Source organism: Loxodonta africana, chromosome 9, assembly GCF_030014295.1.
Source record: "Loxodonta africana isolate mLoxAfr1 chromosome 9, mLoxAfr1.hap2, whole genome shotgun sequence".
Taxonomy (NCBI): domain Eukaryota; kingdom Metazoa; phylum Chordata; class Mammalia; order Proboscidea; family Elephantidae; genus Loxodonta; species Loxodonta africana.
The window spans coordinates 38,691,913-38,715,355 of NC_087350.1; the positions used below are offsets into that span (position 1 = coordinate 38,691,913).

At 40.0% G+C, this 23,443-nt stretch overlaps 1 pseudogene; it reads left to right on the top strand.

The window, feature by feature from the left end:
• Window positions 1-3,539: 3,539 nt before the first annotated feature.
• Window positions 3,540-15,386, top strand: LOC100663117 (manganese-dependent ADP-ribose/CDP-alcohol diphosphatase-like; annotated as a pseudogene).
• Window positions 15,387-23,443: the final 8,057 nt, after the last annotated feature.

The window sequence follows — 23,443 nt, forward strand, 5'->3', positions numbered from 1 at the left end:
TGAATTTCTCATTTGGAGATATGGGCTTCTGTGAATTGGGCATTGAGTGAACTTGCCTCAAAAGCCTAGGAGAATATGTCATTCTGCATATTTGCCTGATTCCACCAGGAAGGAGGTACATTACATAGTCCGAGGTTAAAGCCAAGGGCAGAAGGGCTTGAGCCTCACTTCCTTTTTAGTATTTGAGAGAATATTTTGTCTCCCGTTGCTTCTGCTTCAGCTTGTGGACAATAGAGGGTGGGTCTCAATTTAGCTCTCCCAAGCTACCCTAAAGGGAACTTGGAATTTAGTTGAGAGTCTGACTAGGTGTTTACCAGAAGCTGTAGTGACAAAGGAGATAAGGTTACCTGTCAGGGGTGGGCCAGAGCTGACTCACCAGTTCAGAGAGTTGACCATTAAATTTTTTAAAAGTTTTCAAACCAGTGGTTAAACACACCAAAAACCAAACCCATTGCCATCAAGTCAAATCTGGCTCATAATGACCCTGTAGGGCAGAGTAGAACTGCCCCCAGGGGGTTTCCAAGGTTGTGATTCTTAAGGAAGCAGACTGCCAGATCTTTCTCCCTTTGAGTGGCTGATGAGTTCAAACTCCGGCCTTTTCATCAGCAGCTGAGCGCTTGACCACTGGACCACCAGGGCTCCTCAATTAAACTTCAAATTAAATAAATTCTATTAAAAACAAAGCAATAAATACTTAAAATTCATCACATTTTACTATCATCTACGCTCTTAAGCCCGGTGGTTAAGGGCTACGGCTGCTAACCAAAAGATCTGCAGTTTGAATCAACCAGGCCATCCTTGGAAATTCTATGTGGCAGTTCTACTCTGTCTTATAGGGTCGCTAGGAGTCAGAATCAACTTGTTGGCAAAAGTTTGGTTTTGGTTTTTTTGAGATTATTTACATCTATTATATCTGTATTGTGTGTCTCTTCCCAACTCCACAATCAGTGACATCACACTGATAGCTTGAAATGCCAAGAGGGGAGCATTTATACCACAGAAATCTGCAATACTGCAAGGCAGGGTTCCCCCCCAACCCAGAACCAAACATTAATCATTTTCTATCACGCCACTGCCTATGGTCTATGCATTAGGATTCCTTGTCCAAGGAATCTACAGGAGTCACATCTGGACTTATGCAGTGCTAAAAGGACAGAGCCACGTCAGCAAGGAATAGTTCATGAGTTCTATCACCTGGAGACTTCAGCATCAGACACCAGCAGAACACCTTGGGATGGCACCAGTTCGCCTCAGTGATCACCAGTGCAGGGAGCAGCCCAGACCAGCCATGAAATAGCAGAGACCAGCAAGGATCCAAAAGACACTAAAAACCCCACAACTCCTTCCACCACCAAGAGATCACTTAAACCTCATATTCAGATGCCGTCTTGGAGAAAAATGCAGAAATCTGTAAAACTGAGCACTTTATCCAAAAGAGATGGGAATTTACCTAAAGAAACTGATCCCTTTGTTTGTTTGTTTGTTTGTTTGCTTAGTTTTGTTTTGTTTTTAATAGAATTGAACTAAATTCATCTGGTAGGACTGAAACTGACCCTATCTCCCTTATCCTGCTGAGGAGGGTTGGTTGAATGAGGGTGCACTTTGGTAAGGACAGACCAACATAAAGGAGCCATATTTTGTTGTTTTTGCACATTTGAGAGTAACGTGTATAAATTTACACCCCTGATAAATATCGTGACGGTGATATTTACCTTTTATTGAGTGGTTACAGGTCATTTTCCATACATCATGTCAGTGTGTCCTCCCAACAACCTATTATGGTAAACATTACCAGTATCTTTCATATGCAGATGAAGAAACTGAGGCTCCGAAAGTTGTGTAACTTACACAAGGTCACACAGGTAAGAAGGGAATGTAGGCAGGCCTCAAAAAGAAGACTGGTATGGCTCCAGGAACTGAGCAGTTGTGTTACCCTGCCTGTCATCAACCTTACACAAGCCTTCCTCGGGTCCTTTTGGCTGTCTAGGCACTACTTGCAGGATTAACACACCAGGACAGAGTCTCCTCACAGGGAGGCATCTGGAAGGGACAACCTGGGAGCCAAGTCAAGTCAGGAGGGCTGCTATTACGTTAAAGGCTGATCATGAGTACTTTAGGGCCTAGAAGAAGAAATGAATTGTCACTGAAAAGGAAGCTGAGGACAGAAACTAAGTGCACAAACCATCGTGAAGGTAAATGGGCAACAGATTTGGCAGCTAATGGGGTTGAGAGACAAGTAATGAATGAGATGTGGATCAGGGAGGCTGGACCATGTAGAACTAAATCCAGGAAAACTGTGCAAGCATTCATTTTATGCAATGCCCAACTTATCTTTCCAAGGCAGCAGTGGTATCCCAAGGGAGTCAAGCCAAGCATGAAACCAGCCTTTCTCCAAAGTGTGATTATTATTCAAACGTTCCCTCCTGCTGCTCTGCATGCCCGATGACTGCTATCTCTGTCCAACTCTTATTTGTTTTGAAAAATAAGTGTTTTTTATTAGTTGATCAAAATAAACCATGCATATAATTTAAGAAACTCATATATGTTGTTGTTGTTAGGTGCCGTCGAGTCAGTTCTGACTCATAGCAAACCTGGGTACAACAGAAGGAAACATTGCCCAGCCCTGCGCCATCCTCACAATCATTGTTATGCTTGAGCCCATTGCTGCAGCCTCTATGTGAATCCATCTCGTTGAGGGTCTTCCTCTTTTTTCGCTGACCCTGTACTTTACCAAGCATGATGTCCTTCTCCAGGGACTGATTCCTCCTGATAACATGTCCAAAGTATGTGAGATATAGTCCTGCCATCTTTGTTTCTAAGGAGCTTTCTGGTTGTACTTCTTCCAAGACAGATTTATTCATTCTTCTGGCAGTCCGTGGTATATTCAATATTCTTCTGAGTTCATAAGAAAAAACAGCAGTCACCTGCTCCAATCCACCCCCTTTCCAAGTCCAACTCCCCACAGTTTGCACCCAACTTCTATAAATGGCTCTCACAGAATAGGACAAGCCAGAACCTGTCCCAGTATTTCTCCCCCATTTTATTATCCTGCAGAGAGTGGGAGGAGCAGAACATAAAGGTCTGTAAATATAAAGCCTCAGTTAACACAAACAGACTGAGATTCAGAGTAGCACAGGAGGCAAGGGTGGGTATCTACCCATCCCTCTTTTGTTTCACTGATTTCCATGGGCGGATGGATAGTTTCTCCCCATTGTCTGGTGTGTGGCTTTAGTATTGTCCACTGCCCCAGCTCCAGGGAATGAGTCAGCATTTCCCTCCTCCTTTTTACTTCCCATCCGCTGATATTGCAGCTCTCTATAACTCCCCTTAACACCAAGAAGGCTCCCAAACACAATTTGAGTTCAAAGGGACATTTTCCCAGCTCAATAGCAAAAGTTTGTTCTTGGGTATAGGGTTGCAACAACTTAAGCTTCCCTTTCTCTGCTGCCCTAAAAGATGTCATTCTTGTGCCCATTCATGTATTCAATGCGAATTTTCTAAGTATCCACTCTACACAAAGCCCATGACCAGCATGGAGGATGCGGTTTAAATGCACATTCTATGCCCTCATGTTGGCTGTGGACAAAGTCAGGTGAACGAGCCAACACAAGGCGTGTGGTGAGAGCACCTGTGGAAGCACCTAGGAAGGGCACTTCACACCTGACGGAGTAGTTAGGGACAGCTTTCCAGAGCCAAAACACTGAGGTCACACTTTGTTCTTCTGTGCATGCAGGAGCCTGTAAAGGGGCAAGGGACTAGAAAAAACACTAAGAAGGAGATAGTAATTCACTGGTTGTTTCAGCCTTATCTCCTGTTGACAGGTTATGGTTCTTATTTACCCAACTTCTAGATGGTAATCTCTTAATAGCACTTTTGTTCCGCCAGCGCAGTTAACCCTACCTGTCTCACAACCAGAGGTGCCTGAGAAGAAAAGCCTGGCGATCTACTTGCAAAAAATCGGCCTTTGAAAACACTATGAAACACAGCTCTACGCTGACAGTTTTTTTTTTTTAAAGACCTGCCTTTGTAGAGAAAGAAGAGTAAAGAAGTAGAAAAGGAGCAGGAGGAGAGAAGAAATAATAAAGACAGCAACAGAAGGAAAGAGTGATAGAGCTAAAAACAAGGGCAGGGACTGGGACAAGGTGAGTGTTTTAGTTTATTAGTGCTGCTGTAACAGAAATACCACAAGTGGGTGGATTTAATGAACAGAGATTTATTTTCTCACATTTTAGGAGGTAGAAGTCTGAATTCAGGGCTCCAGTTCTAGGGGAAGGTTTTTTGACTCTGTCAGCTCTGGGGGAAGGTCATGGTGTCTATTTAGCTGCTGTTCCTTGATTTCTTGTCCAACTTTGTCCTTCCTTCTCTGTGCCTAATCTGCTCTTTTTACATCTCAAAAGTGATTGCCTTAAAACATACCATACACTGATATGGCTTCATGAACATAACAAAGAAACCCCTGTTCCAAGATGGGATCACAGTCACATGTATAGGGGTTAGGATTTACAACACATATTTTGGGGGGACACAATTTAATCCGTAAAAGTGAGGGTGCAGAAGAATTCCAAAACAAAGACCACATAAATGAAGGATCTTATGGGAAATATATGTTGAAATAAAAAGAAAGTCCAAATCAGGGACAGGAGATGAGACAACAAAGTATACATGGTATCAAAATTACACGTGATCCATAGAGAATCATTCTGGCTTTGGCTAATCGTGATAAAGTCCAGCCAAGGACCAATCAAATGTGCCCGTTCCTCTGTGGTCTTCTATACACAACGTATTTCAGCTAACTCACATCCTCAACAAGGCAGCTCTGGCAGAAAATACACTTGTAACTGGGAGAGGAGTCACCTTTCCTACTTAATACAGGGAGGAGGAGTTGAGTTTTGCTCCTTTTCATGGCTAAAATTAAATTTCATCTAGCCTGCCTTTGTGAATTCCTTCTGAAGTTACTCCTCCACCCCTCCCTGCCTCATTTTCTCTGGGGAAACAGTAAGCTGAACAAAGAGTCCAATTATTCTCCATGTGTAGGAAAAAGGGACTACAGTAACTCTGAGAAAAGATATCATTCCAGAATTAATTCATGGCATAAAAAATTCTACACACACACACACACACACACACACAAAACCCACCTCCAGGAGCCTCCATCTTAAAAACAGTGTTTCACTAACAACCCACTAAAAATGCAAATACAGTTCCAGCTCAGATGGGGACACATGATTTTAAGCTGTCTACTGGTACGCACTTGTCTGCAAGTTCAATACTATAGGGCCCAACAGGAAATTATAGCTTAATATTTTAGAAATCAACCTGCTGGTGAGAAAATGGTATGTTCACATTGTTTATCCAGTACTGAGACATCCATCTTTCCAATCCAGAAAAATATCAGAGGAGGGATTTCCCACCCATGTGTATCTCCTGACAAAAATAGAGAAGCAAATATTACTGTAGTTGAGAAGATCAGAAAAAAACTGGTGAGAGCTCACTCAGGAATTTTTGGAACACCATTGGGTACTACTTACTGAATTTAATGGTAAGTAGTAAATTTTGAAAACTATGCTACCCTGAAATCATTATTTTTCTCCATGAGCTTTGGAGAGTATTGATTTGGAAGTATGGATTTATTTGCCCACTGAGTCTTTCGGAAAACACGTTCTGGTTTTCTTTATAATCCCAGCCTGTCTCTCTAGGTTTATATGGAAGCTAATTTCTTCTGGTCTCACACCCATTTCTTCAACTAAGGCATATAAAAGGTTCAACTACATCTCTTCAAAGTTTTACAAATACCTGTCCTGAGGCTTTCTAGAAAAGAAAGAACTTTAACTCCTCCTGGGGAACTTTGGTCAGTAAGGAGGATTGTGGATCACTTTAGTAAGAAATAAGGGGCTTTCCTTGGAGTAAAAGGGACGTAGATAAGCAAGAACATGCTAGGCTATGCGTTAAGGAAGAAATTTTTTTGACAGATATAATGCCTAACAAATTCTGAAACTGACTGTCAAGTAATATCTAACATAGGAGATGCATAACAGAATTAATTGTGTTATACCACCATTTCTTTTAAGTGATTTAAAGCAGTAAGAAGCTTAAAATGATGAAAGTCCTTAACCACACTGGGGGAAAAAACACTCACAAATCACCTATATTATGGAGGTTTACTGAAAAGATACGTAAAAATACGGGCTCAAACAAGAAATCCCTCATCAGCCTCACAGCCTCCTTGGGTCCTAGTTCTTCCAACGCTGAGTTATGCTGCAGGCTTCCAGAAGTACAGAAGAAATACCTCAACATGCAAGACTGCAACCCGAGCTCGAACTGCCTATCAAGCTATTTTTAGCTAGCATGTTTCACTTCTAAAAGAAGAAATCTGTTGAGTAAATTTTATAGCACCTTTTATAAAGGGACCATGTTAGGTCGAAATCAGGCAAAGATGTATTTGTGCACCAAATCACACTCATCTATATACAGACTGCCTGGTTAAATTGACGGTTTTTTTTTTTTTTTTTTTTAATTAGCACAGCTAGGCTTGTTTGGTTAAAAAACAATGCTATGGGGATTGTATCAGATTACACAGGAAAGAACTGGTTGGGGTCACTTAAAAAGTAACTTTGTCACAAAAATATCCAGGATAAATAAGACTGAAAAAAGAAAAAAAAGATATATGCAACACAGATGACAAAATGTTAATATCCCCAATATGAAAAGTGCTCTAATAAGTAAATAAGTAAAAAAAAAAATGCAATAGAAAAACTGAACAAAAGATATTTGTCTTTTTGGAGAGGGCATACCCAGCATCTGAACACCCATCTAACCCTTGATGGCCATGGGATATATGGTATCTGTCATGGATTGAATTGTGTCCTCCAAAAATATGTGTGTCAATTTGGCTAGGCCATGATTCCCAGTATTGGGTGATTGTCCATCATTTTGTCAACTGATATAATTTTCATATGTGTTGAAAATCCTATCTCTATGATGTTAATGAGGTGGGATTAGCGGCAGTTATGTTAATGAGGCAGGACTCAATCTACAAGATTGGATTGCATTTTGAGCCAATCTCTTTTGAGATATAAAAGAGAGGAGTAGAGAGACACAGGGACATCATACCACCAAGAAAGCAGCGCAAGGAGCAGAGTGCATCCTTTGGACCTGAGGTTCCTGCGTGGAGAAGCTCCTGGACCAAGGGAAGATTGATGATAAGGACCTTCCTCAAGAGCTGACAGAGAGAGAAAGCTTTACCCTGCAGCTGTCTCCCTGAATTAGAACTTCTAGCCTACTAGACTCTGAGAGAATAAACGTCTGTTCATTAAAGCCATCCCCTTTGGTATTTGTTATAGCAGCACCAGACAACTAAGACAGTATTCCAACCACTTTTTATGCCTCTGGATTTCTTTGGGAAGGAGGAACCCTGGTTGCATAGTGATTAAGAGCTCCTTGGAAACTCTATGAGGCAGTTCTACTCTGTCCTATAGGGTCACTATGAGTCAGAATTGACTCCACAGAAATGGGTTAGCCTCAAGGTAGGAGGCTTCTGACATGTGTGAAACTCAAGAACCCTGAGTTGGAGCCTCGTTTTTGTGTAGATTGAGCATAGTCTTAGATGGTGCCTCCTGGATGTGTAAATTTTCTAAAGTTTTGACAGATTTTCCTTTATTTCTGTGGAATAAGCCTACTTGCTGTGTTTCCCAGCTATTATGTTCTTTTGAGAATGTACTTACCCGGAGACTAAACTATTCTTAGTCTTCATTCAGTCACAGTGGCCATTTTCTCCTTGATGCCGTTCATTGTTTCCAAGTATTACTGGCTCCATGCTTTCCTAGCTTCTGAACAGTAAATAATGCTTTTGCCATAAAGAATAACGCATTGCAGTGCTACTTTTCAAGAGACTCTTACCCCGCATTCAGTCTTAGGGCCAATCATTTCTTCCACATGTAGCAGGTGGAATGCACTGCTATGAGCAAGTTCTGCAATATTCCAGGGCACCTTTTCTGCTTCTTAGCTGTTAGTACTGCATTTGTTGTATGAAGAATTCATACTAGTGGTGATTTTCCTGAAATTCAAATTCCTTTAGCTTTATTTATTTGGCCTGTCAGTACTGTTTTGGAGTAATGAAGAAAGCATTGCAGTGGTAATTTTCCTGAGATAAAAAATCCCTTGGCTTTATTTATTTGGGCTGTAAGTACTGCTTTTGCAGCAAGGAAGAATACATTGTACCCTGTTTTGAAAAGCTTCATGAAAAATAATAAAAAAGCTAAGAAGGAGACTAGAATAAAATGTAAGCGAAGTCATTGCCAGGTGCCTTCATGTTTTACCTTATGTTCTGCAAATTTTCAAGAAATTAAAAGATTTTATCATTGACTCATATCAGCAGTATTTAAAATGTCCGGGGTCCCGAAGGACGTATGTGATCCCAGATAATGGGTATCAAAATCCATAACTCATACCAAAAATTCTGAATTGGTCCTTCAATCAGCATGCCTTCTGTTAGTGAAAACACATGATGTCAACAAAAAATTCAAAGCAGAAAATAATTGGGTAACCAAAGGGCTAATACAGGCAAGTACTGGAGGAAAGCAAGGTCCCATTTTCCTCTGTAAGAGCCAAGGGGACCAGAGAATCCTGCTCTTACCCACTGAATGCTACAGTACAGCATGTGACCTAGGCTCAGTCAATCAGGTGCTGCCACCCAGGACTCTGAATCTTGAGGGACTGATTCAAAGACATAGGAACAACTGGGAATTTATTCACGGTAGTACTGCGAATCCCAAGACAGTGACAGTGGGTTGTGCCAAGGATGGCCAGTGACAGCATATTAGTCCTATGCTGTTAGCTTTACTTCTTTCTTCATTACCCAGCCTTTCTTTTGCTAGCTTGGTTCTCCAGCCTTCTCACTAATTCTGTAAGCCCCTCCTCCCAACTACTTCCAGCAAAATTCATTTCTGTTTAGTTTGTTGTTGTTAGGTGCCGTCAAGTCGGTTCCGACTCATAGCGACCCTATACACAACAGAATGAAACACTGCCCGGTCCTGCGCCATCCTTACAATCGTTGTTATGCTTGAGCTCATTGTTGCAGCCACTGTGTCAATCCACCTTGTTGAGGGTCTTCCTCTTTTCCACTGACCCTGTACTCTGCCAAGCATGATGTCCTTCTCCAGGGACTGATCCCTCCTGATGTGTCCAAAGTATGTAAGACTCAGTCTCGCCATCCTTGCCTCTAAGGAGCATTCTGGCCGCACTTCTTCCAAGATAGATTTGTTCGTTCTTTCGGCAGTCCATGGTATATTCAATATTCTTCACCAACACCACAATTCGAAGGCGCCAACTCTTCTTCAGTCTTCCTTATTCATTGTCCAGCTTTCACATGCATATGATGGGATTGAAAATACCATGGCTTGGGTCAGGCGCACCTTAGTCTGCAGAGTGACATCTTTGCTTTTCAACACTTTGAAGAGGTCCTTTGCAGCAGATTTACCCAATGCAATGCATCTTTTGATTTCTTGACTGCTGCTTCCATGGCTGTTGATTGGGGATCCAAGTAAAATGAAATCCTTGACAACTTCGATCTTTTCTCTTTTTATCATGATGTTGCTCATTGGCCCAGTTGTGAGGATTTGTGTTTTCTTTATGTTGGGGTGCAGTCCATACTGAAGGCTGTGGTCTTTGATCTTCATTAGTAAGTGCTTCAAGTCCTCTTCACTTTCAGCAAGCAAGGTTGTGTCATCTGCATAACGCAGGTTGTTAATAAGTCTTCCTCCAATCCTGATGCCCCATTCTTCTTCATATAGTCCAGCTTCTTGTATTATTTGTTCAGCATACAGATTGAATAGGTATGGTGAAAGAACACAACCCTGATGCACACCTTTTCTGACTTTAAACCAATCAGTTTCCCCTTGTTCTGTCTAAACAACTGCCTCTTGAACTATGTAAAGCTTCCTCATGAGCACAATTAGGTGTTCTGGAATTCTTATTCTTTGCAGTGTTATCCACAGTTTGTTATGATCCACACAGTCGAATGCCTTTGCATAGTCAATAAAACACAGGTAAACATCCTCCTGGTATTCTCTGCTTTCAGCCAGGATCCATGTGATGTCAGCAATGATATCCCTGGTTCCATGTCCTCTTCTGAAACCAGCCTGAATTTCTGGCAGTTCCCTGTCGATATACTGCTGCAGCTGTTTTTGAATGATCTTCGGCAAAATTTTGCTTGCGTGTGATATTAATGATATTGTTCTATAATTTCCACGTTTGGTTGGATCACCTTTCTTGGGAATAGGCATAAATATGGATCTCTTCCAGGCAATTGGCCAGGAAGCTGTCTTCCATATTTCTTGGCATAGACGAGTGAGCACCTCCAGGGCTGCATCTGTTTGTCGAAACACCTCAATTGATATTCCATCAATTCCTGGAGCCTTGTTTTTCGCCAATGCCTTCAGAGCAGCTTGGAGTTCTTCCTTCAGCACCATCGGTTCCTGATCATATGCCACCTCTTGAAATGGTTGGATATCGACTAATTCTTTTTGGTATAATGACTCTGTGTATTCCTTCCATCTTCTTTTGATGCTTTCTGTGTCGTTTAATATTTTCCCCATAGAATCCTTCACTATTGCAACTCGAGGCTTGAATTTTTTCTTCAGTTCTTTCAGCTTGAGAAACGCCAAGCGTGTTTTTCCCTTTTGGTTTTCCATCTCCAGCTCTTTGCACATGTCATTATAATACTTTTCTTTGTCTTCTCGAGATGCCCTTTGAAATCTTCTGTTCAGTTCTTTTACTTCATCAATTCTTCCTTTTGCTTTAGCTGCTCGACACTCAAGAGCAAGTTTTGGAGTCTCCTCTTACATCCATCTTGGTCTTTTCTTTCTTTCCTGTCTTTTCAGTGACCTCTTGCTTTCTTCATGGATGATGTCCTTGATGTCATTCCACAACTCATCTGGTCTTCAGTCAGTAGTGTTCAGTGCATCAAATCTATTCTTCAGATGGTCTCTACATTCAGGTGTGATATACTCAAGGTCATATTTTGGTTTTCGTGGACTTGCTCTGATTTTCTTCAGTTTCAGCTTGAACTTGCATATGAGCAATTGATGGTCTGTTCCACAGTCGCCCCCTGGCCTTGTTCTGACTGATAATATTGAGCTTTTCCATCATCTCTTTCCACAGATGTAGTCAATTTGATTTCTGCATGTTCCATCTGGCAAGGTCCATGTGTATAGTCGCCATTTATGTTGGTGAAAGGAGGTATTTGCAATGAAGAAGTCCTTGGTCTTGCAAAATTCTATCATTCCATCTCCGGCATTGTTCCTATCACCAAGACCGTATTTTCCAACTACTGATCCTTCTTCTTTGTTTCCAACTTTTGCATTCCAATCGCCAGTAATTATCAATGCATCTTGATTGCATGTTCGATAAATGTCAGACTGCAGCAGCTGATAAAAATCTTCTATTTCTTCATCTTTGGCCCTAGTGGTTGGTGGGTAAATTTGAATAATAGTCATATTAACTGGTCTTCCTTGTAGGTGTATGGATATTATCCTATCACTGACAGCACTGTACTTCAGAATAGATTTTGAAAAGTTCTTTTTGACGATGAATGCAACACTGCTCCTCTTCAAGTTGTCATTCCCAGCATAGTAGACTATACGATTGTCTGATTCAATATAGCCAATACCAGTCCATTTCAGCTCACTAATGCCTTTTTTTTTTTCTAGGATATCGATGTTTATGTGTTCCATTTCACTTTTTTTTTTTAATAACTTTTATTAAGCTTCAAGTGAACGTTTACAAATCCAATCAGTCTGTCACATATAAGTTTACATACATCTCACTCCCTACTCCCACTTGCTCTCCCCCTCTTGAGTCAGCCCTTTCAGTCTCTCCTTTCTTGACAATTTTGCCGAATTCCCTCTCTCTCTATCCTCCCATCCCCCCTCCAGACAAGAGTTGCCAACACAATCTCGAGTGTCCACCTGATATAATTAGCTCACTCTTCATCAGCGTCTCTCTCCCACCCGCTAACCAGTCCCTTTCATTTCTGATGAGTTGTCTTCGGGGATGGTTCCTGTCCTGTGTCAACTGAAGGTCTGGGGAGCATGGCCACCGGGATTCCTCCAGTCTCAGTCAGACCATTAAGTTTGGTCTTTTTATGAGAATTTGGGGTCTGTATCCCACTGATCTCCTGCTCCCTCAGGGGTCCTCTGCTGTGCTCCCTGTCAGGGCAGTCATCGATTGTGGCCGGGCACCAACTAGTTCTTCTGGTCTCAGAATGATGTAGGTCTCTGGTTCATGTGGCCCTTTCTGTCTCTTGGGCTCTTAGTTGTCGTGTGGCCTTGGTGTTCTTCATTTTCCTTTGCTCCAGGTGGGTTGAGACCAATTGCTGCATCTTAGATGGCCGCTTGTTAGCATTTAAGACCCCAGATGCCACATTTCAAAGTGGGATGCAGAATGATTTCATAATAGAATTATTTTGCCAATTGACTTAGAAGTCCCCGCAAACCATGTTCCCCAGACCCCCGCACTTGCTCCGCTGACCTTTGAAGCATTCATTTTATCCCGGAAACTTCTTTGCTTTTGGTCCAGTCCAATTGAGCTGACCTTCCATGTATTGAGTGTTGTCTTTCCCTTCACCTAAAGCAGTTCTTATCTACTGATTAATCAATAAAAAACCCTCTCCCACCCTCCCTCCCTCCCTGCCTCGTAACCACAAAAGTATGTGTTCTTCTCAGGTTTACTATTTCTCAAGATCTTATAATAGTGGTCTTATACAATATTTGTCCTTTTGCCTCTGACTAATTTCGCTCAGCATAATGCCTTCCAGGTTCCTCCATGTTATGAAATGTTTCACAGATTCGTCACTGTTCTTCATCGATGCGTAGTATTCCATTGTGTGAATATACCACAATTTATTTACCCATTCATCCATTGATGGACACCTTGGTTGCTTCCAACTTTTTGCTATTGTAAACTGAGCTGCAATAAACATGGGTGTGCATATATCTGTTTGTGTGAAGGCTCTTGTATCTCTAGGGTATATTCCTAGGAGTGGGATTTCTGGGTTGTATGGTAGTTCTATTTCTAACTGTTTAAGATAACGCCAGATGGATTTCCAAAGTGGTTGTACCATTTTACATTCCCACCAGCAGTGTATGAGAGTTCCAGTCTCTCCGCAGCCTCTCCAACATTTATTATTTTGTGTTTTTTGGATTAATGCCAGCCTTGCTGGTGTGAGATGGAATCTCATCGTAGTTTTAATTTGCATTTCTCTAATGGCTAATGATCGAGAGCATTTTCTCATGTATCTGTTAGCTGCCTGAATATCTTCTTTAGTGAAATGTGTGTTCATATACTTTGCCCACTTCTTGATTGGGTTGTTTGTCTTTTTGTGGTGGAGTTTTGACAGAATCATGCAGATTTTAGAGATCAGGCGCTGGTCGGAGATGTCATAGCTGAAAATTCTTTCCCAGTCTGTAGGTGGTCTTTTTACTCTTTTGGAGAAGTCTTTAGATGAGCATAGGTGTTTGATTTTTAGGAGCTCCCAGTTATCGGGTTTCCCATTTCACTTTTGATGATTTCTAATTTTCCTAGATTCATACTTCGTACATTCCAGGTTCTGATGATTAATGGATGTTTGGAGCTGTTTCTTCTCATTTTGAGTCATGCCACATCAGCAAATGAAGGTCCCGAAAGCTTTACTCCATCCACATCATTAAGGTTGACTCTGCTTTGAGGGGGCAGCTCTTCCCCAGTCGTCTTTTGAGTGCCTTCCAACCTGGGGGGCTCATCTTCCAGCACTATATCAGACAATGTTCCGCTGCTATTCATAAGCTTTTCATTGACTAATGCTTTTCAGAAGCAGACTGCCAGGTCTCTCTTCTTAGTCTGTCTTAGTCTGGAAGCTCAGCTGAAACCTGTCCTCCTTGGGTGACCCTGCTGGTATCTGAATACCGGTGGCATATCTTCCAGCATCACAGCAACACACAAACCCCCACAGTACGACAAACTGACAGACACGTGGGGGCTGTTTAGGTTTAGACATAATTCCCAAATAAAGAAATGTGTATGGATAATAAACATACAGAAACATGCTCAAACTCATTAATAATCAAGGAAAGGAAAAAAAGAGAATGTATCTTTTTACTAGATCAGGAATGATTAAAAGATCATTATATATGTATATATATATATTGACTCATTGCAACCCTATAGGACAGACTAGAACTGCCCCATAGGTCTCTCTCTCTCTCTCTCTTTTTCTGTGGAAACCCTAGTGGTATAGTGGTTAAGAGCTATGAGTCAGAATCAACTCGATGGCAATAGGTTTTTTTCTTTGTTTGTTTATATGGTTTCTTAGTATATCTTGAAACTATTTTTGAAAAAAAAAAACTGATACAGAGGAGTTCGGCTTGATAATCAATCATTAGGCAGCTTGTATATATATGCAACTTATTTTTCCATCAAGGAATTGTCAATAACTGCCTGCTTTTCTCAGATGTACCTGTTGACTTTCCTAAAAGGTTTATAAGAGCTTCAGTTATTAATTGAATTTAATCAGACTTTGATTAAACCTTTTTAAGTTTTATTTTAAATAAAACACTTCAGTCTGGTTAACATATATATACATATACTCTATTGTATATTTCAGCTTGGAGATATTATTGATATCATTAATAGATATAATGTGCAGTATGAAGTACCAGAAAAGTCATTAGAACTTGTTATAAACACATTCACAATGCTTAAAGTCCCAGTTCACTATACATGAGGAAATCATGAATTTTAAAACTTCAGCAGGGACTATTTAACAAACTCCAAACTTAACGTAAAGTTTCTAGAAGACCAGAGAATTATTATGCTTATCATTTTTTACCATTCCCTAAATTCCAGTTCATTTTACTTGATGCTTATGACTTGAGCATCTTGGGTGTGGATCAGTGTTCTCCAAGATACCATAATGATGAAGATACTGCAAGAGCATAATCCAAGTGCAGAATTCAATAGTCCTCAAGGACTTTCTGAGTCCCAGTTTTTCCAGTTTAATGGAGAATTCAGCCAAGAACAGCTGAACTGGCTGAATGAAGTTCTTATATTCTGTGATACAAACCAAGAAAAGGCAGTGATGATGAACCATCTTCCCATTTACCCAGAATCCTCTGACAGCGTGTGCCTAGCCTGGAATTACAGAGACACCCTTACAGTCATTTGGTCTCATGAGTGTGTGGTATGCTTCTTTGCTGGTCATACTCATTATGGTAGATACGTGGAGGATCCTTGTGGTGTCCACCACATCAGTCTAGAAGGGGTCATTGAAACAAAGCCTGACAGCCAAGCTTTTGGCACATTTCATATCTATCCTGATAAAACGAGTTCCAAACAGAATTATGAATTACAAGTAAGAAAAAGCTTTAAAAAAAAAAAATATATATATATATATATACACATACACAGAGAGAGAGAAAGAGAGAGAGCCCTAGTGGTGCAGTGGTTAGGAGTTTGGCTGCTAACCAAAAGGCCGGTGGTTTGAACGTACCAGCTGCTCCAAGGCAGTCTGCTTCTGCAAAGCAGGAAACCCTATAGGGCAGTTTTATTCTGTCCTATATGAGTATAGAGTTGCTGTGAGTCATAATCGACTCAATGGCAATGGGTATTCGGTTATTGCTGTCTTTGGGCAACGGATTTGTGGATACTTACTTTATTCTTCATATCGCTCTATATTATTTGCATTTTCCTTACAAATGTAATAAAAAAAAAATTATTTTAACTTCAGGAAAAAATAGAAACCATGTACCTGGAAGGCATTTGAGTCTCTATGGGTTTCTCCTGCAGCCTGTACAGGAGAGAGGCCTTCCTACACCACATCTAAGCAAGGAAAGTAAGGTTTTAGGTCCACTGTTTTTTGTTCCCCTCCCCTCCCTGAATCAAGAAGGATTTGAAATGCAGGAAAGAGGTTGGTACTCAGAATCAAGACAGCTGGGCTCAAACACAATGCTAGCAATCACTTATCAACCTCTTTAGAGTGTTTGCACAGTTGAGAAATGGAGATACGATAACATCTAATGTAAGGCTGGAGCCTTGGTGGTGCAGTGGTTAAGAGGTTGGCTGTTAACCAAAAGATTGGCAGTAGGAATCCACCAGCCGCTCCTTGGAAACCGTATGGGGCAGTTCTACTCTGTCCTGTAAGGTTGCCATGAGTCAGAATCAACTCCATGACAATGGGTAATGTAAGGCTGCTGCAAGGGTTAACCAAAATAATGTTTGTGAAAACATAAGGCTCAGTGCCAGATGGTAATAATCACTAACATATTGAATGCTTACGATGTGCTAGGCACCGTTCCGTGAACTTTAGATCCTTGCTACTGAAAATGTGGCCTGTGGACCAGCAGCAAGGGTGTTGCCTGAGAGCTTGGTAGAAATGCAGAATCTCAGACTTCACCCAGACCTACTAAATCAAAATCTGCATTTTAACAGAATCCCTGGGTCATTTGTGTGCACACTAAATTTGGAGAAGCACAGCTTTACATGTCATTTAATTCCCTTCATCACCCTAGAAGGTGCTATGTTGTTCCCATTCTACAGGTGAAGAAATTGAGCCTCAGACAGAGTACTTCACTCAAGGTTAGTAAGACACAATCTGATTCCAGTAGTTCAAGCTCCAGAGCCCACGAGCTTAACCATTCTGCTTTACTGCCTCTAATAGCAGCTGTCCTGCCAGAGACAGTGGAAATTACCTATAATTCCATAGCCCTTCCTGCTCCACTCAAGCTGTTTCCCCTGGTGCAGGAATGGCCTGGAGCACATTTTCCAACTGTGAAAATGAAACTGGGAGAAAATAACACTTGAAAGCGCTGGGCTTACTAAGCCAAAATAGATTTAAAATAAGTCCTTGTAGTATCTTATTCTTTCTCATTTTCTTTTACCATTTATTATCACCAAAGGTAGTTCTCTATGTTAGCATTTGTTTAAATGTCTATTTGAACAGTTCTTTTCTTCATATTAATAGATCCTGCCCAGAGGGAGACACTTAACGTTAATGGAAACCTCCATGCCTAGTAAAATGCACATCATGTGTTCAAGTTATAACTAAGGCCAAAGGTGGATTACAAGTATTTAATTTAAACAGCAAGTTCAAGGTGGTGGTATTTTAAAACTTTGATTGCTAATAAACCTAACATTTGTATATCACCTTACAGGCTGTTTTTTGCATATGCTGGGTATGTTATGGAAACCCTGGTGGTATAGTGGTTAAGTGCTATGGCTGCGAACCAAAGGGTTGGCAGTTCAAATCTGCCAGGCCCTCCTTGGAAACTCTATGGGGTGGTTCTACTCTGTCCTATAGGGTCACTATGAGTTGGAATAGACTCGAAGGCACTGGGTTTGGTTTTTTTTTTAGGTACGTTATCCTGGCAGTAACCCTGAGGGCAGCTGTTACTATTGCAGCCTTATAGGTAAGGTTTGGTTAGTAAGCAGTAGAACTGGGGTTTGAACCTTTGCTTCAAACACATCCAAAGCTAGGACGTGCCTTATTGTAAAACATCTACCTTCAATGATTATATGTTAAAGGACAATCCCAATAATTATGACTGACTGGGGCAAGACTCGTCTGAAATGCTGAAATCTGAATTTTAATTATTTTTAAGAAACACAGGTTTATTTCAAATAACATGAAAAAAATATACTTCCTTCAAGACTTAAATATTTTCTCTACATTTCTCTTTGTATTATTTATTCGTATAGCTATTCTTTTCTCAGAGATTTTACAGCAAAATGGCACTTGTGAAAGCAGCTGGAGAAACTGGATAAAAGTTACTTGAAAAAAAAAACAAAACTCTAGGCCAGCACTTGTTCATTTTGTCAAAAATTCTATTTCTGAAATTAAATACAATGAAATCCTTTTTTGACATCATTTCAGAGGAAAAGAACTACCGCCTAATGAATGGGCTGACAGTGTTCAGACCAGCTTTGACTGCCTGTGACTATGGCTTTTTTGTCCGCAGTACCTGATCGATGGTAGAGACGGAATTCAACAGCGTTAAGAGTGATGATCTACCTATTTTTTATTCTTTTTCTTAAATACCGATAGCTTATCAAATCTATTCAGGAAAGAAAAACAACCCAGAATTCTTTGCTCACGAATGAGATGTTGTGTTATTATCCTATGTCCCCAGATTATTCCTGAGCATATAAGGTTCTGAGTTTGACACATTTTTTAGAACTTGAAAGGCAGTCATGAGGGCGAAATTTAGACTTCATCTTTTTGACAACATACATCAGGCTCAATGGCCAGGTGTTCTAGTGGTCGATTCATGCCGTCAGTAATTTCAAAATAGAACTTCCCCCTCTGAGGTCTGAACTCAAGACCTTCAGATCATGAGACTGATGTGTTCTCTACTGTGCTAAGGAGGCAGATAAGACATGTCTTTTAGCAATCATTACAGTTTTATAGCAAATTTATTTTATGATGGAGACTCCAGCAGAAAACATTTTCTGTATACGCAAAAAAAATTTCTCAAATTAGAATCACTGAAGATTCTGAATTCTTTCTCCAGAGAAAAATATCCAGAAAGTGAAGAATGGATGTTGTCTTACTATTAAAGTAGAAATCTTGAGGTTAATGATATTTGTAGGCCCTGTTGAGCCTCTCATTCTGCTGTGATGCGTGGTGTCCTCGTCTTTCTGAGAAGGAAAGTCAAATAAATGTCCTCTTCTCTGTTTCAAAAGGCATGCCCTACTTCTGCAAGATTGCCAGGTTGGGACCTCTCTTTTGTGAATAGGAGCTTAAATGGAAGCACCTGTTTCTGAAAGGTTTCTCCTGGACACTGGCTTTCTAGTGTTATATTGGCAGTGGGACGAGTACACCCTTTGCTCTCTAGCTGAAGGAAAGTATGTAGCAAGAAGAAAAAATTCATTTGATCTCATGAAGAGTGTCATTCATGACAGCTACTCTTCTCTGATAGCTAATTTCATAGGTTACTGACATTTTAGCTCAAGGTCCTATTTATCCATCCTAACGAGTTAACCATAGAAAAAAACAGGGAGAAAGAATGCTGCTAAGTCCAGAAAAAAAAATCATAAGTACCATCTACTGAGGACTTATTATGATCCAGGCTTTGTAAATGCCAATAAAACAAAAGTAACAACTGACATCTACTGAGCACTTACCACGTGCTAGTCACTATTATGAGTGCTTTACCTGTATTAATTTATTTAATTATCACAACAACTTTATGAAATAGGAATTGTGGTTACCCTCATTTAGCCATCCAGGAGCAAGAAGCACAGAGAAGTAACCTGCCCAAGATAACACCACCAATAAGGAGCAGGGCTGAGACTTGAATCCAGGCAGGCTGGTTCCAGGGCCCATGTTGATAACCTCTCTGCCTTTGTCCTACTTAATCCTCACAACATGCTCCAGAACTTTTATCATCTCACTACTACCACCTCCATTATAAAAATAATAAAACTATGTTTTAAAGATGTAAAGTGTCTTCTCTAAAATCACTCAGCTGGTAAGAGTGAAAGAAAAATTGGAACTTAATCCTAGCCCCACATGACACCAAACCTGGGTTCACTAAGCACTTCATGATTCTCTGCTGCATGAAGCGATCTGTGCAAAGTAATTAGAGATGGAATGTAATAGTGGAGAGAGACATCTGAAAGTCATTGCTGGTTGTTAGAAAAAGGCTAGCGATGACAGCCTGTAGTATTCTAGTCAACCAGTTCACCTTTGGGCTTTTCAAAGATCTAGTAACGTAAATATGTGATGGAAAGAAATGTTTATTACTTAGAGCCAATGTCTGGCACCCTTAAAGACTGTCACTTATTTCAGAATCCAATGTTCTCAGCTTCTACCAGAATCTTGGAGGTGGAGAGGAGATGGGGGACAGAAACAACAGCAACACACCTGAAACAAAGGCAGGTATTACAAATAGAAGTAAGCACTTGTATTATGTATGGACCTTTGTAGAACATCAGACAGATTCAACAGAACCCTAAAAGAAAACTTGCTTGAAATAAAAGAGAACTAGAAGAGGTAAAAACATGCAGAGATAAAAAGATAGGAAGAAAATCCACCAAGAAAGGTCAAATTATGGATGATTTTCTACCTCTCTTTCTAACACTTTTCTGAGTTTTCTAGTTTTTTTATAATAAATATGCATTATTTTTAAGATAAAAAATAAAATTTCTAAACTTTAAAGAAAGTAGCTGTTGGTAACTTTAAGATAAAAAGTAAAGTGAGATAATGGAATTTGTTAGTTATTGTCATGGACTGAATTGTGTCCTCCAAAAATCTGTGTCAACTTGGTTAGGCCATGATTCCCAGTATTGTGTGGTTGTACTCCATTTTGTGATTTTCTTATGTGTTATAAATCGTAATCTCTGCCTGTGGTTACAGAGGATAAGAGTGGAATGTAATACCCTTGCTCAGGTCACATCCCTGATCCAATGTAAAGGGAGTTTCCCTGGGGTGTGGCCTGCACCACATTTTATCTTACAGGAGGTAAAAGGAAAGAGAAGCAAGCACAGAGGGAAGGACCTCATACCGCCAAGAAAGAAGCACCAGGAGAAGAGAGCACCCTTTGGACCTGGGTTCCTGCGCAGAGAAGCTCCTAGTCCAGGGGAAAGTTGACGAGAAGGACCTTCTTCCAGAGCTGACAGAGAGAGAAAGTGTTTCCCTGGAGCTGACACCCAGAATTTGGACTTCTAGACTACTAGACTGTGAGAAAATAAATTTCTTTTTGTTAAAATCATCCACTTCTGGTATTTCTGTGATAGCAGCACCAGATGACTAAGACAGTTATCAATATGGTACATTAAAAGGCATTACTCACAGCTGCCTAAAATTCTCCAAATAAATGCTCAGTTGGTTATGAGTTTCTTTGAGGCCAGGATTGCGGCCACAGTGGAGGTCTTAACATGGTTATCTATTACAATTTTGCTGAGAACAAAGAGATGAAGATGCTATAGGAAACTAAGATCAGAAAACAGGGAGGGCAGATATTTCACTGTCCTTAAAATAAAAACAGAAGGATCGGTCTCTACCATTAGGCAACCTTATGTGAACTTTTCCATTCAAAGAGCCTCTTCTAGAAGCATTTAGGAAATTACCATCAAGAGATCTGGGTTTAATTTTATCCTTAGAGATAGAAACTATAACCAGTTATAGTGCTCCAAATTATGCTTCATTCTGAAGAGTTTTCTTCATTTAATTGTCTAAAATTTTTACTTAGCATTATATGATATATTTTAGAATTATTCATCTCTTCAAATTTCATATTTATGTTCCATTTCAGATGAAAATCAGTATCATATAATATGCTTTAGGTATTTCCAAATATCAATCAAAATTTTAAAATCTGTTTGCTGTTAGCTAATATTTTATTTTTTACCTCAAACTAAGTACAGAGTAAACAGAAAACATTAAAAATAAATATAAATTAGAAGTTCAAACTTGCCAAGTTTCCTTTTTCTCTACGGTTTCTCAGGGAGGTGAATCCCGCTTACAGTTAATAATATGCTAGAAATAGTGAGGCTAGAAAGCAGATCAAATCTTAACTTTATGAAATCTTCCTTATCAGTAGAAAATTCACATAAATACAGTCCAAATGGTCACCTGGGAAACAGAAAACTACCCCCATGGTTGAACCAGTGAGAAATTTCACCTATTGTGTGGTGTCTCCATAATAAATAACATTGCGATTCCTTTAAAGCAGAATTTCTGAACCTCAGAACCATGGACGTTTGGGGCTGGATAATTCTTTGATGTGGAAGGATATCTTACGCATTATAGGATATTCAGTGGCATCTCTGGCTCTACTCAGAAGATGCCAACAGCACACACCTCCCGCCACAGTCGTGGCAACGAAAATCTTCTCCAGACAATTGCTGAATGTCCCTGGGGGTAAAATCACTCCCATTGAAAACCAATGCTTTAAAGTGACTCGGTTATGCAGGAGAATATTCAGTTAAGAGGAAAGAAGTCAGAAACAAATGTTGCTTATCTTCCTGTTAACAGCCAAGAGCTATGCCAAGGTGACTTCCTGTGGGCAATTTCATTAAAACACCATAATATCCTTGAGAGGTCTGTGTTAGCATCCCTGTTTTCTAGATTAGGAAAATGAATCTGAGAGGATGAGTGACTTATCCAAAATCACACAGCTGGCAAGTGGTAGAATAAGGATATAAATCTAAGCGGGCATCAAAGTCTGTGTTCTACTATTAGGACCAGAAGTACACTGTCAAGCACATACACAAAAATCTCACACACTGACACACATACTCACAAAGAGACTAAGATCTCTGATCTTGTGGAGATCATACACAGACACACACACACATGCATACATACAGAATGGTGCCTTTGTCGTTTTCTACTTCAGGAGAAACTGGAGAGTTTAGGAATTAATAGATAAATAAACAGGAGTGAAACTCCAACTCTGCTACCAACCATCAAAGAATCGGGGAAGTAAATGAAACCTCTCTGAGTCCTCACATATAACAATGCATACCTTGTATGGTTGTTGTATAGGTTCCCTGAGATGTTGCACATTAAGTGCTTAGCCCAGGGCCTGGCACACAAAGGTTGGCTATTATTACCCATATACCAAACCAAATAATTCAACCAAACACAATTGCTGTGATATTTCTACACAATCAAGTAATTGGGAATGTAGATTATATTATTTTGAATGCTGTTCCTCTCATATCTTTAAGACAGGCCTTCATATTTTTTAGGGCTGATTATGTTTCAGGCACTGTCATAAGCACTTAGGATATATCAGTGAACAAACAGAAAAGAATCCCTGACCTTTCAGAGACCAAATGTTTCATTTTAGGCTAAGTCTCCACAATTATATTTTAATATTTAACATATATTGAGCAATTACCATATGCCAGGCACTGTTCTAAGTGCTCTACATGCATTAATTGATTAAATCATTAGAATACCTCTATGGAGTAGATATTAAAAGGATCCCTATCTTACAAAGACACAGAAAGGTTAAGTGAGTTAACCAAAGTCACACAGCTAGTAAAAGGAGCACAGCTAGAATACAAACCAAGCAGACTGGCTCAGAGACAAGCTCTCAACTACTACATACATCCTTCACGGGTAAGGCATCAGCAGAGTGGGAAGCACATATTGAAATGTCTCTATTCTTATTTCTGTTACATTCTTTAAATGTTGTGGTTTTCCATAGTATCATCCAATCTCAAAAGTCAAAAGGCTTCATCAGCAAGTTTGTATACATGAGAAGTAGTTTTGAGAGGCTAGGTGTAAATAAAATGTCAATAAATCGAGTCACGTATCCTGCTGGACTGGCATATTTTCAGAAATGATTTCACTTCATTTTTGGTTAATCTTTTGTTAATTATTAAGTTTACTTGTTGAAACATAACTGATAGATAAATAATTAAAATATAATTATTGATAAATAGTTCCTGCCTAATAATTCTA